Raw genomic sequence first — 11,118 nt, forward strand, 5'->3', positions numbered from 1 at the left:
GGTGGGGATGGTGGTGTGATGAATTGGGCGACTGGGATTGACATATATACACTGATGTGTATAAAATTGATGACTAATAAGAATCTGCTGTATAAAAAAATAAAATAAAATTCAAAAAAGGGGCTTCCCTGGTGGCGCAGTGTTTGAGAGTCCGTCTGCTGTTGCAGGGGACGCGGGTTCGTGACCTAGTCTGGGAAGATCCCACGTGCCGCGGAGCGGCTAAGCCCGTGAGCCATGGCCGCTGAGCCTGTGCGTCCGGAGCCTGTGCTCCGAAACGGGAGAGGCCACAAGAGTGAGAGGCCCTCGTGCAGGAAAAAAAAAAAAAAAAAAAAATTCAAAAAAGAAAAAAAATGTCTCACCTACTCCATGATTGCACAGATGCTTTTTTTTTTTTAAACAACTTTTGTGGAGTATAATTGCTTTCCAATGATGTGTTAGTTTCTGCTTTATAACAAAGTGAATCAGTTATACATATACATATGTTCCCATATCTCTTCCCTCTTGCGTCTACCTCCCTCCCACCCTCCCTAGCCCACCACTCTAGGTGGTCACAAAGCACTGAGCTGATCTCCTGTGTTATGTGGATGCTTCCCACTAGCTATCTATTTTACGTTTGGAAGGGTATATATGTCCATGCCACTCTCTCACTTTGTCACAGCTTACCTTTCCCTCTCCACATCCTCAGGTCCATTCTCTAGTAGGTCTGTGTCTTTATTCCCTTTTTGCCCCTAGGTTCCTCAGGAGCAAGTTTTTTTTTTTTTTTAGAGTCCATATATATGTGTTAGCATACGGTATTTTTTTTTTCTCTTTCTGACTTACTTCACTCTGTATGACAGACTCTAGGTCCATCCACCTCACTACAAATAACTCAATGTCGTTTCTTTTTATAGCTCAGTAATATACCATTGAAGATATGTGCTACATCTTCTTTATCCATTCATGTGTTGATGGACGCTTAGGTTGCTTCCATGTTCTGGCTATTGTAAATAGAGCTTCAATGAACATTTTGGTACATGACTCTTTTTGAATTATGGTTTTCTCAGGGTATATGCCCAGTAGGGGGGTTGCTGGGTCGTATGGTAGTTCTATTTTTAGATTTTTAAGGAACCTCCATACTGTTCTTCATAGTGGCTGTATCAGTTTACATTCCCACCAACAGTGCAAGAGAGTGCCCTTTTCTCTACACCCTCTGCAGCATTTATTGTTTGTAGATTTTTTGATGATGGATATTCTGACCAGTGTGAGATGATATCTCATTGTAGTTTTGATTTGCATTTCTCTAATGATTAATGATGTTGACCATTCTTTCATGTGTTTGTTGGCAATCTGTATATCTTCTTTGGAGAAATGTTTATTTAGGTCTTCTGCCCATTTTTGGATTGGGTTTTTTTTTGATATATAGCTGCATGAGTTGCTTGTATGTTTTGGAGATTAATCCTTTGTCAGTTGCTTCATTTACAAATATTTTCTCCCATTCTGAGTGTTGTCTTTTGGTCTTGTTTATGGTTTCCTTTGTTCTGCAAAAGCTTTTAAGTTTCATTAGTTGCCATTTGTTTATTTTTTTCCCCATTTATCTAGGAGGTGGGTCAAAAAGGATCTTACTGTGATTTATGTCATAGAGTGTTCTGCCTATGTTTTCCTCTAAGAGTTTTACACTATCTGGCCTTACATTTAGGTCTTTAATTCGTTTTGAGTTTATTTTCGTGTATGGTATTAGGGAGTGTTCTAATTTCATTCTTTTACATGTACCTGTCAAGTTTTCCCAGCACCAATTATTGAAGAGCCTGTCTTTTCCCCACTGTATATTCTTCCTCCTTTATCAAAGATAAGGTGACCATAGGTGCGTGGGTTTATCTCTTGGCTTTCTATCCTGTTCCATTGATCTATATTTCTGTTTTTGTGCCAGTACCATACTGTCCTGATTACTGTAGCTTTGTACTGTAGCTTTGTAGTATAGTCTGAAGTCAGGGAGCCTGACTCCTCCAGATCTGTTTTCTTTCTCAAGATTGTTTTGGGTATTCAGGGTCTTTTGTTTTTCCATATAAATTGTGAAATTTCTTGTTGTAGTTTTGTGAAAAATGCCAGTGGTAGTTTTATAGGGATTGCATTGAATCTGTAGATTGCTTTGGGTAGTATAATCATTTTCACAATGTTGATTCTTCCGATCCAAGAACATGGTATATCTCTCCATCTATTTGTATTATCTTTAATTGTTTTCATCAGTGTCTTATAATTTTCTGCATACAGATATTTTGTCTCCTTATGTAGGTTTATTCCTAGATATTTTATTCTATTTATTGCAATGGTAAATGGGAGTGTTTTCTTAATTTCACTTTCAGATAATTCATCATTAGTTTATAGGAACACTATAGATTTCTGTGCATTAATTTTTTATCCCACTACTTTACCAAATTCATTGAGTAGCTCTAGTAGTTTTTTAGCTCTAGTAGTTCTGGTAGCATCTTTAGGATTCTCTATGTATAGTATTATGTCATCTGCAAAGAGTGACAGCTTTACATCTTCTTTTTGGGTTTGAATTCCTTTTATTTCTTTTTCTTCTCTGATTGCTGTGGCTAAAACTTCCAAAACTATGTTGAATAATAGTGGTGAGAGTGGACAGCCTTGTCTTGTTCCTGATCTTAGTGGAAATGGTTTCAGTTTTTCACCATTGAGGACAATGTTGGCTGTGATTTCGTCATATATGGCCTTTATTATGTTGAGGAAAGTTCCCTCTATGCCTACTTTCTGAAGGGTTTTTATCATAAATGGGTGTTGAATTTTATCAAAATCTTTCTCTGCATCTATTGAGATGATCATATGGTTTTTCTCCTGCAGTTTTTTAATATGGTGTATCACATTGATTGATTGGCATATATTGAAGATTCCTTGCATTCCTGGGGTAAACCCCACTTGATCATGGTGTATGATCCTTTTAATGTGCTGTTGGATTCTGTTTGCTAGTATTTTGTTGAGGATTTTTGCATCTATGTTCATCAGTGATATTGGCCTGTAGTTTTCTTTCTTTGTGACATCCTTGTCAGGTTTTGGTATCAAGGTGATGGTGGCCTCGTAGAAGGAGTTAGGGAGTGGTCCTCCCTCTGCTATATTTTGGAAGAGTTTGAGAAGGATAGGTGTTAGCTCTTCTCTAAATGTTTGATAGAATTCACCTGTGAAGCCATCTGGTCCTGGGCTTTTTTTTTGTTTGAAGATTTTTAATCACAGTTTCCATTTCAGTGCTTGTGATTGTCTATTCATATTTTCTATTTCTTCCTGGTTTAGTCTCGGAAGGTTGTGCATTTCTAAGAATTTGTCCATTTCTTCCAGGTTGTCCATTTTATTGGCATAGTGTTGCTTGTAGTAATCTCTCATGATCCTTTGTATTTCTGCAGTGTCAGTTGTTACTTCTCCTTTTTCATTTTTAATTCTATTGATTTGCATCTTCTCCCTCTTTCTCTTGATGAGTCTGGCTAATGGTTTATCAATTTTGTTTATCTTCTTAAAAAACCTGCTTTTAGTTTTATTGATCTTGCTATTATTTCCGTCATTTCTTTTTCATTTATTTCTGATATGATATTTATGATTTCTTTCCTTCCGCTGGCTCTGGGGTTTTTTTGTTCTTCTTTCTCTAATTGCTTTAGGTGTAAGGTTAGGTTGTTTCTTTGAGGTGTTTCTTGTTTTTTACGGTAGGGTTGTATTGCTATAAACTTCCCCCTTAGAACTGCTTTTGCTGCTTCCCATAGGTTTGGGGTCTTTGTGTTTTCATTGTCATTTGTTTCTAGGTATTTTTTGTTTTCCTCTTTGATTTCTTCAGTGATCTCTTGGTTATTAAGTAGTGTGTTGCTTAGCCTCTATGTGTTTGTATTTCTTACAGATATTTTCCTGTAATTGATATCTAGTCTCATAGCATTGTGGTCAGAAAGCGTACTTGATACGATTTCAATTTTCTTAAATTTACCAAGGCTTGATTTGTGACCCAAGATATGATCTATCCTGGAGAATGTTCCATGAGCACTTGGGAATAATGTGTATTCTGTTGTTTTTGGATGGAATGTCCTATAAATATCAATTAAGTCCATCTTGTTTAATGTATCATTTAAAGCTTGTGTGTCCTTATTCATTTTCATTTTGGATGATCTGTTCTTTGGTGAATGTGGGGTGTTAAAGTGCCCTACTATGATTGTGATACTGTCGATTTCCCCTTTTGTGGCTGTTAGTATTTGTCTTATAATTTGAGGTGCTCCTATGTTAGGTGCATAAATATTTACAATTGTTATATCTTCTTCTTGGATTGATCCCTTGATCATTATGTAGTGTTCTTCCTTGTCTCTTCTAATAGTCTTTATTTTAAAGTCTATTTTGTCTGATATGAGAATTGCTAATCCAGCTTTCTTTTGGTTTCCATTTGCATGGAATATCTTTTTCCATCCACTCACTTTCAGTATGTATGTCTCCCTAGGTTTGAAGTGGGTCTCTTGTAGACAGCATATAGACGGGTCTTGTTTTTGTGTCCATTCTGCAAGCCTGTGTCTTTTGGTTGGAGCATTTATTCCATTCACGTTTAAGTTAAGTATCGATATGTATGTTCCTATGACCATTTTCTTATTTATTTTGGGTTTGTTTTTGTAAGTCCTTTTCTTCTCTTGTGTTTCCCACTTAGAGAAGTTATTTAGCATTTGTTGTAGAGCTCGTTTGGTGGTGCTGACTTCTCTTAGCTTTTGCTTGTCTGTAAAGCTTTTGATTTCTCCATCGAATCTGAATGAGATCCTTGCTGGGTAGAGTAATCTTGGTTGTAGGTTTTTCTCCTTCATCACTTTAAATATGTCCTGCCACTCCATTCTGGCTTGCAGAGTTTCTGCTGAAAGATCAGCTATTAACCTTATGGGGATTCCCTCGTGTGTTATTTGTTGTTTTTCCCTTGCTGCTTTTAATATTTTTTCTTTGTATTTAATTTTTTGATACTTTGATTAATATGTGTGTTGGCATGTTCCTCCTTGGATTTATCCTGTATGGGACTCTCTGTTCTTCCTGGACTTGATTAACGATTTCCTTTCCCATATTAGGGAAGTTTTCAACTATAATCTCTTCAAATATTTTCTCAGTCCTTTTCTTTTTCTCTTCTTCTGGGACCCTGATACTTCGAATGTTCCTGTGTTTAATGTTGTCTCAGAGGTCTCTGAGACTGTCCTCAATTCTTCTCATTCTTTTTTCTTTATTCTGCTCTGCAGTAGTTATTTCCACTATTTTATCTTCCAGGCCACTTATCCGTTCTTCTGCCTCAGTTATTCTGCTATTGATCCCTTCTAGAGAATTTTTAATTTCATTTATTGTGTTGTTCATCACTGTTTGTTTGCTCTTTATTTCTTCTAGGTCGTGGTTAAACGTTTCTTGTATTTTCTCTATTCTATTTCCAAGATTTTGGATCATCTTTACTATCATTATTCTGAAGTCTTTTTCAGGTAGGCTGCCTATTTCCTCTTTGTTTGTTAGGTCTGGTGGGGTTTTTCCTTGCTGCTTCATCTGCTGTGTGTTCTTCTGTCTCCTCATTTTGCTTAACTTACTGTGTTTGTGGTCTCCTTTTCTCTGGCTGCAGGTTCACAGTTCCCGTTGTTTTTGCTGTTTGTCCCCAGTGGCTAAGGTTGGTTCAGTGGGTTGTGTAGGCTTCCTGGTGGAGGAGACTAGTGCCTGTGTTCTCATGGATGAGGATGGACCTTTTCTTTCTGGTGGGCAGGTGCACATCTGGTGGTGTGTTTTGGGGTGTCTGTAGCCTTATTATGATTTTAGGCAGCCTCTCTGCTAATGGATGGGGTTGTGTTCCTGTCTTGCTAGCTGTTTGGCATAGGGTGTCCAGCACTGTAGCTTGCTGGTCGTTGAGTGAATCTGGGTCTTGGCGTAGAGATGGGGATATCTGGGAGATTTTCACCATTTGATATTATGTGGAGCTGGGAGATCTCTTGTTGATCAGTGTCCTGAACTTGGCTCTCCCACCTAAGAGGCACAGCCCTGACCCCTGGCTGGAGCACCAAGAGTGTTTCATCCACATGCCTCAGAATAAAAGAGAGAAAAAAAAGAAAAAAAGAAGATAAAATAAAATAAAGTAAAATAAAATAAAGTTATTAAAATAAAAAATAATTATTAAGAAAGAAATTTTCTTAAAGTAATAAATAAAAGAAAGGAAAAAATGGACAGATGGAACCCTAGGACAAATGGTAAAAGCAAAGCTATACAGACAAAATCACACACAGAAGCATACACTCACAAGAAGAGAAAAAGGCAAAAAAATTTATATAGCGTTGCTCCCAAAGTCCACCTCCTCAATTTGGGATGATTCGTTGTCTATTCAGGTATTCTACAGTTGCAGGGTACATCAAATTGATTGTGGAGATTTAATCTGCTGTTCCTGAGGCTGCTGGGAGAGACTTCCCTTTCTTTTCTTTGTTCCTACAGCTCCGGGGGTTCAACTTTGGATTTGGCCCCTCCTTTGCATGTAGGTCGCCTGAGGGCATCTGTTCTTAGCTCAGACAAGACAGGGTTAAAGGAGAAGCTGATTGGGGGCTCTGGCTCACTCAGCCCCGTGGGGAGGGAGGGGTTACGGATGCAGCGCCTGTGACGGCAGCGGCCGGCGTGACGTTGCACCAGCCTGAGGCGTGCCGTGTGTTCTCCCGGGGAAGTTGTCCCTGGATCACGGGACCCTGGCAGTGGCAGGCTGAACAAGCTCCCGGGAGGGGAGGCACAGAGGGGTTTTTAAAGTTTCTTTATATAGTTTTATTGTTTTTTTCTTTTACATTTAAATATTTCATTAACCTAGAATTCATTTTAATATGTTATGAAGAAGGTCAACTTTTGTTTTCTAGCCAGTTATGCTGAGGTCATTTATTAAACCATTCTTTGCCAGGGTAAATGAAATGCCAACTTTATTAAAAGTCTTTTTGGATCTATATACAGACTCTCTCCAGTGCTTACACTGCCTTGGTCATCTTTAAAGTATAGCTTTTGGATGAAGTATTCTCCCTCTTACCCTTCACTTTTTTTCTTTCTGTCTAGAAATATTCTAATTTCAATTTTTTCTTCTTTTGTTTGTTCTAGGGGCTATTTAGAAAAGCCTTTCTTAGTTTCCAATTAGTTACTTTTTTAGGGGGTTCGAGTGAGTTATCTTTTTTTTTCTATAACCCTGACCTGATGTGGAATTGGTGAGTCATCTTTTACTTATTAATTTCCAAGTATTTCATCAACTATTTAATTTAACTAATTTTTTCATTCTGTTTTAGAATTAAGATATTCTTTTTTTTTTTAACATCTTTATTGGGGTATAATTGCTTTACAATGGTGTGTTAGTTTCTGCTTTATAACATAGTGAATCAGTCATACATAAACATATGTTCCCATATGTCTTCCCTGTTGCGTCTCCCTCCCTCCCACCCTCCCCATCCCACCCCTCCAGGCTGTCACAAAGCACCGAGCCAATATCCCTGTGCCATGCGGCTGCTTCCCACTAGCTATCTACCTTACTGCGTTTGTTAGTGTGTATATGCCCATGACTCTCTCTCGCCCTGTCACAGCTCACCCTTCCCCCTCCCCATAACCTCAAGTCCGTTCTCTAAGAGGTCTGCGTCTTTATTCCTGCCTTACCCCTAGGTTCTTCATGACATTTTTTTCTTAAATTCCATATATATGTGTTAGCATACGGTATTTGTCTTTTTCTTTCTGACTTACTTCACTCTGTATGACAGACTCTAGGTCTATCCACCTCATTACAAATAGCTCAATTTCGTTTCTTTTTATGGCTGAGTAATATTCCATTGTATATATGTGCCACATCTTCTTTATCCATTCATCCGATGACGGGCACTTAGGTTGTTTCCATCTCCGGGCTATTGTAAATAGAGCTGCAATGAACATTTTGGTACATGATTCTTTTTGAATTTTGGTTTTCTCAGGGTATATGCCCAGTAGTGGGATTGCTGAGTCATCTGGCAGTTCTATTTGTAGTTTTTTAAGGAACCTCCATACTGTTCTCCATAGTGGCTGAACCAATTCACATTCCCACCAGCAGTGCAAGAGTGTTCCCTTTTCTCCACACCCTCTCCAGCATTTATTGTTTCTAGATTTTTTGATGATGGCCATTCTGACTGGTGTGAGATGATATCTCATTGTAGTTTTGATTTGCATTTCTCTAATGATTAATGATGTTGAGCATTCTTTCATGTGTTTGTTGGCAGTCTGTATATCTTCTTTGGAGAAATGTCTATTTAGGTCTTCTGCCCATTTTTGGATTGGGTTGTTTGTTTTCTTGTTATTGAGCTGCATGAGCTGCTTGTAAATTTTGGAGATTAATCCTTTGTCGGTTGCTTCATTTGCAAATATTTTCTCCCATTCTGAGGGTTGTCTTTTGGTCTTGTTTATGGTTTCCTTTGCTGTGCAAAAGCTTTGAAGTTTCATTAGGTCCCATTTGTTTATTTTTGTTTTTATTTCCATTACTCTAGGAGGTGGGTCAGAAAGGATCTTGCTTTGATTTATGTCATAGAGTGTTCTGCCTATGTTTTCCTCTAAGAGTTTGATAGTTTCTGGCCTTACATTTAGTTCTTTAATCCATTTTGAGCTTATTTTTGTGTATGGTGTTAGGGAGTGATCTAATCTCATACTTTTACATGTACCTGTCCAGTTTTCCCAGCACCACTTATTGAAGAGGCTGTCCTTTCTCCATTGTACATTACTGCCACCTTTATCAAAGATAAGGTGACCATATGTGCATGGGTTTATCTCTGGGCTTTCTATCCTGTTCCATTGATCTATCTTTCTGTTTTTGTGCCAGTACCATACCGTCTTGATGACTGTAGCTTTGTAGTATAGTCTGAAGTCAGGGAGCCTGATTCCTCCAGTTCCTTCTTTCGTTCTCAAGATTGCTTTGGCTATTCGGGGTCTTTTGTGTTTCCATACAAATTGCAAAATTTTTTGTTCTAGTTCTGTGAAAAATGCCAGTGGTAGTTTGATAGGGATTGCATTGAATCTATAGAGTGCTTTGGGTAGTAGAGTCATTTTCACAATGTTGATTCTTCCAATCCAAGAACATGGTATATCTCTCCATCTATTTATATCATCTTTAATTTCTTTCATCAGTGTCTTATAATTTTCTGCATACAGGTCTTTTGTCTCCTTAGGTAGGTTTATTCCTAGATATTTTATTCTTTTTGTTGCAATGGTAAATGGGAGTGTTTTCTTGATTTCACTTTCAGATTTTTCATCATTAGTGTATAGGAATGCCAGAGATTTCTGTGCATTAATTTTGTATCCTGCCACTTTACCAAATTCGTTGATTAGCTCTAGTAGTTTTCTGGTAGCATCTTTAGGGTTCTCTATGTATAGGATCATGTCATCGGCAAACAGTGACAGCTTTACTTCTTCTTTTCCGATTTGGATTCCTTTTATTTCCTTTTCTTCTCTGATTGCTGTGGCTAAAACTTCCAAAACTATGTTGAATAAGAGTGGTGAGAGTGGGCAACCTTGTCTTGTTCCTGATCTTAGTGGAAATGCTTTCAGTTTTTCACCATTGAGGATGATGTTTGCTGTGGGCTTGTCATATATGGCCTTTATTATGTTGAGGAAAGTTCCCTCTATGCCTACTTTCTGCAGGGTTTTTATCATAAATGGGTGTTGAATTTTGTCAAAAGCTTTCTCTGCATCTATTGAGATGATCATATGGTTTTTCTCCTTCAGTTTGTTAATATGGTTTATCACGTTGATAGATTTGCGTATATTGAAGAATCCTTGCATTCCTGGAATAAACCCCACTTGATCATGGTGTATGATCCTTTTAATGTGCTGTTGGATTCTGTTTGCTAGTATTTTGTTGAGGATTTTTGCATCTATGTTCATCAGTGATATTGGCCTGTAGTTTTCTTTCTTTGTGACATCCTTGTCTGGTTTTGGTATCAAGGTGATGGTGGCCTCGTAGAAGGAGTTAGGGAGTGGTCCTCCCTCTGCTATATTTTGGAAGAGTTTGAGAAGGATAGGTGTTAGCTCTTCTCTAAATGTTTGATAGAATTCGCCTGTGAAGCCATCTGGTCCTGGGCTTTTCTTTGTTGGAAGATTTTTAATCACAGTTTCAATTTCAGTGCTTGTGATTGGTCTATTCATATTTTCTATTTCTTCCTGATTCAGTCTTGGCAGGTTGTGCATTTCTAAGAATTTGTCCATTTCTTCCAGATTGTCCATTTTATTGGCATAGAGTTGCTTGTAGTAATCTCTTATGATCTCTTTTATCTCTGCAGTGTCAGTTGTTACCTCTCCTTTTGCATTTCTAATTCTATTGATTTGAGTCTTCTCCCTTTTTTTCTTGATGAGTCTGGCTAGTGGTTTATCTATTTTGTTTATCTTCTCAAAGAACCAGCTTTTAGTTTTATTGATCTTTGCTATTGTTTCCTTCATTTCTTTTTCATTTATTTCTGATCTGATTTTTATGATTTCTTTCCTTCTGCTAGCTTTGGGGTTTTTTTGTTCTTCTTTCTCTAATTGCTTGAGGTGCAAGGTTAGGTTGTTTATTCGAGATGTTTCCTGCTTCTTAAGGTGGGCTTGTATTGCTATAAACTTCCCCCTTAGAACTGCTTTTGCTGCATCCCACAGGTTTTGGGTCGTTGTGTCTCCATTGTCATTTGTTTCTAGGTATTTTTTGATTTCCTCTTTGATTTCTTCAGTGATCTCTTCATTATTAAGTAGTGTATTGTTTAGCCTCCATGTGTTTGTATTTTTTACAGATCTTTTCCTGTAATTGATATCTAGTCTCATGGCGTTGTGGTCAGAAAAGATACTTGATACAATTTCAATTTTCTTAAATTTACCAAGGCTTGATTTGTGACCTAAGATATGATCTATCCTGGAGAATGTTCCATGAGCACTTGAGAAAAATGTGTATTCTGTTGTTTTTGGATGGAGTGTCCTATAAATATCAATTAAGTCCATCTTGTTTAATGTATCATTTAAAGCTTGTGTTTCCTTATTTATTTTCATTTTGGATGATCTGTCCATGGGTGAAAGTGGGGTGTTTAAGTCCCCTACTATGAATGTGTTACTGTCGATTTCCCCTTTTATGGCTGTTAGTATTTGCCTTATGTATTGAGGTGCTCC

The sequence above is a fragment of the Globicephala melas genome, chromosome 5 (genome assembly GCF_963455315.2).
Source record: "Globicephala melas chromosome 5, mGloMel1.2, whole genome shotgun sequence".
In the NCBI taxonomy this organism is placed as follows: domain Eukaryota; kingdom Metazoa; phylum Chordata; class Mammalia; order Artiodactyla; family Delphinidae; genus Globicephala; species Globicephala melas.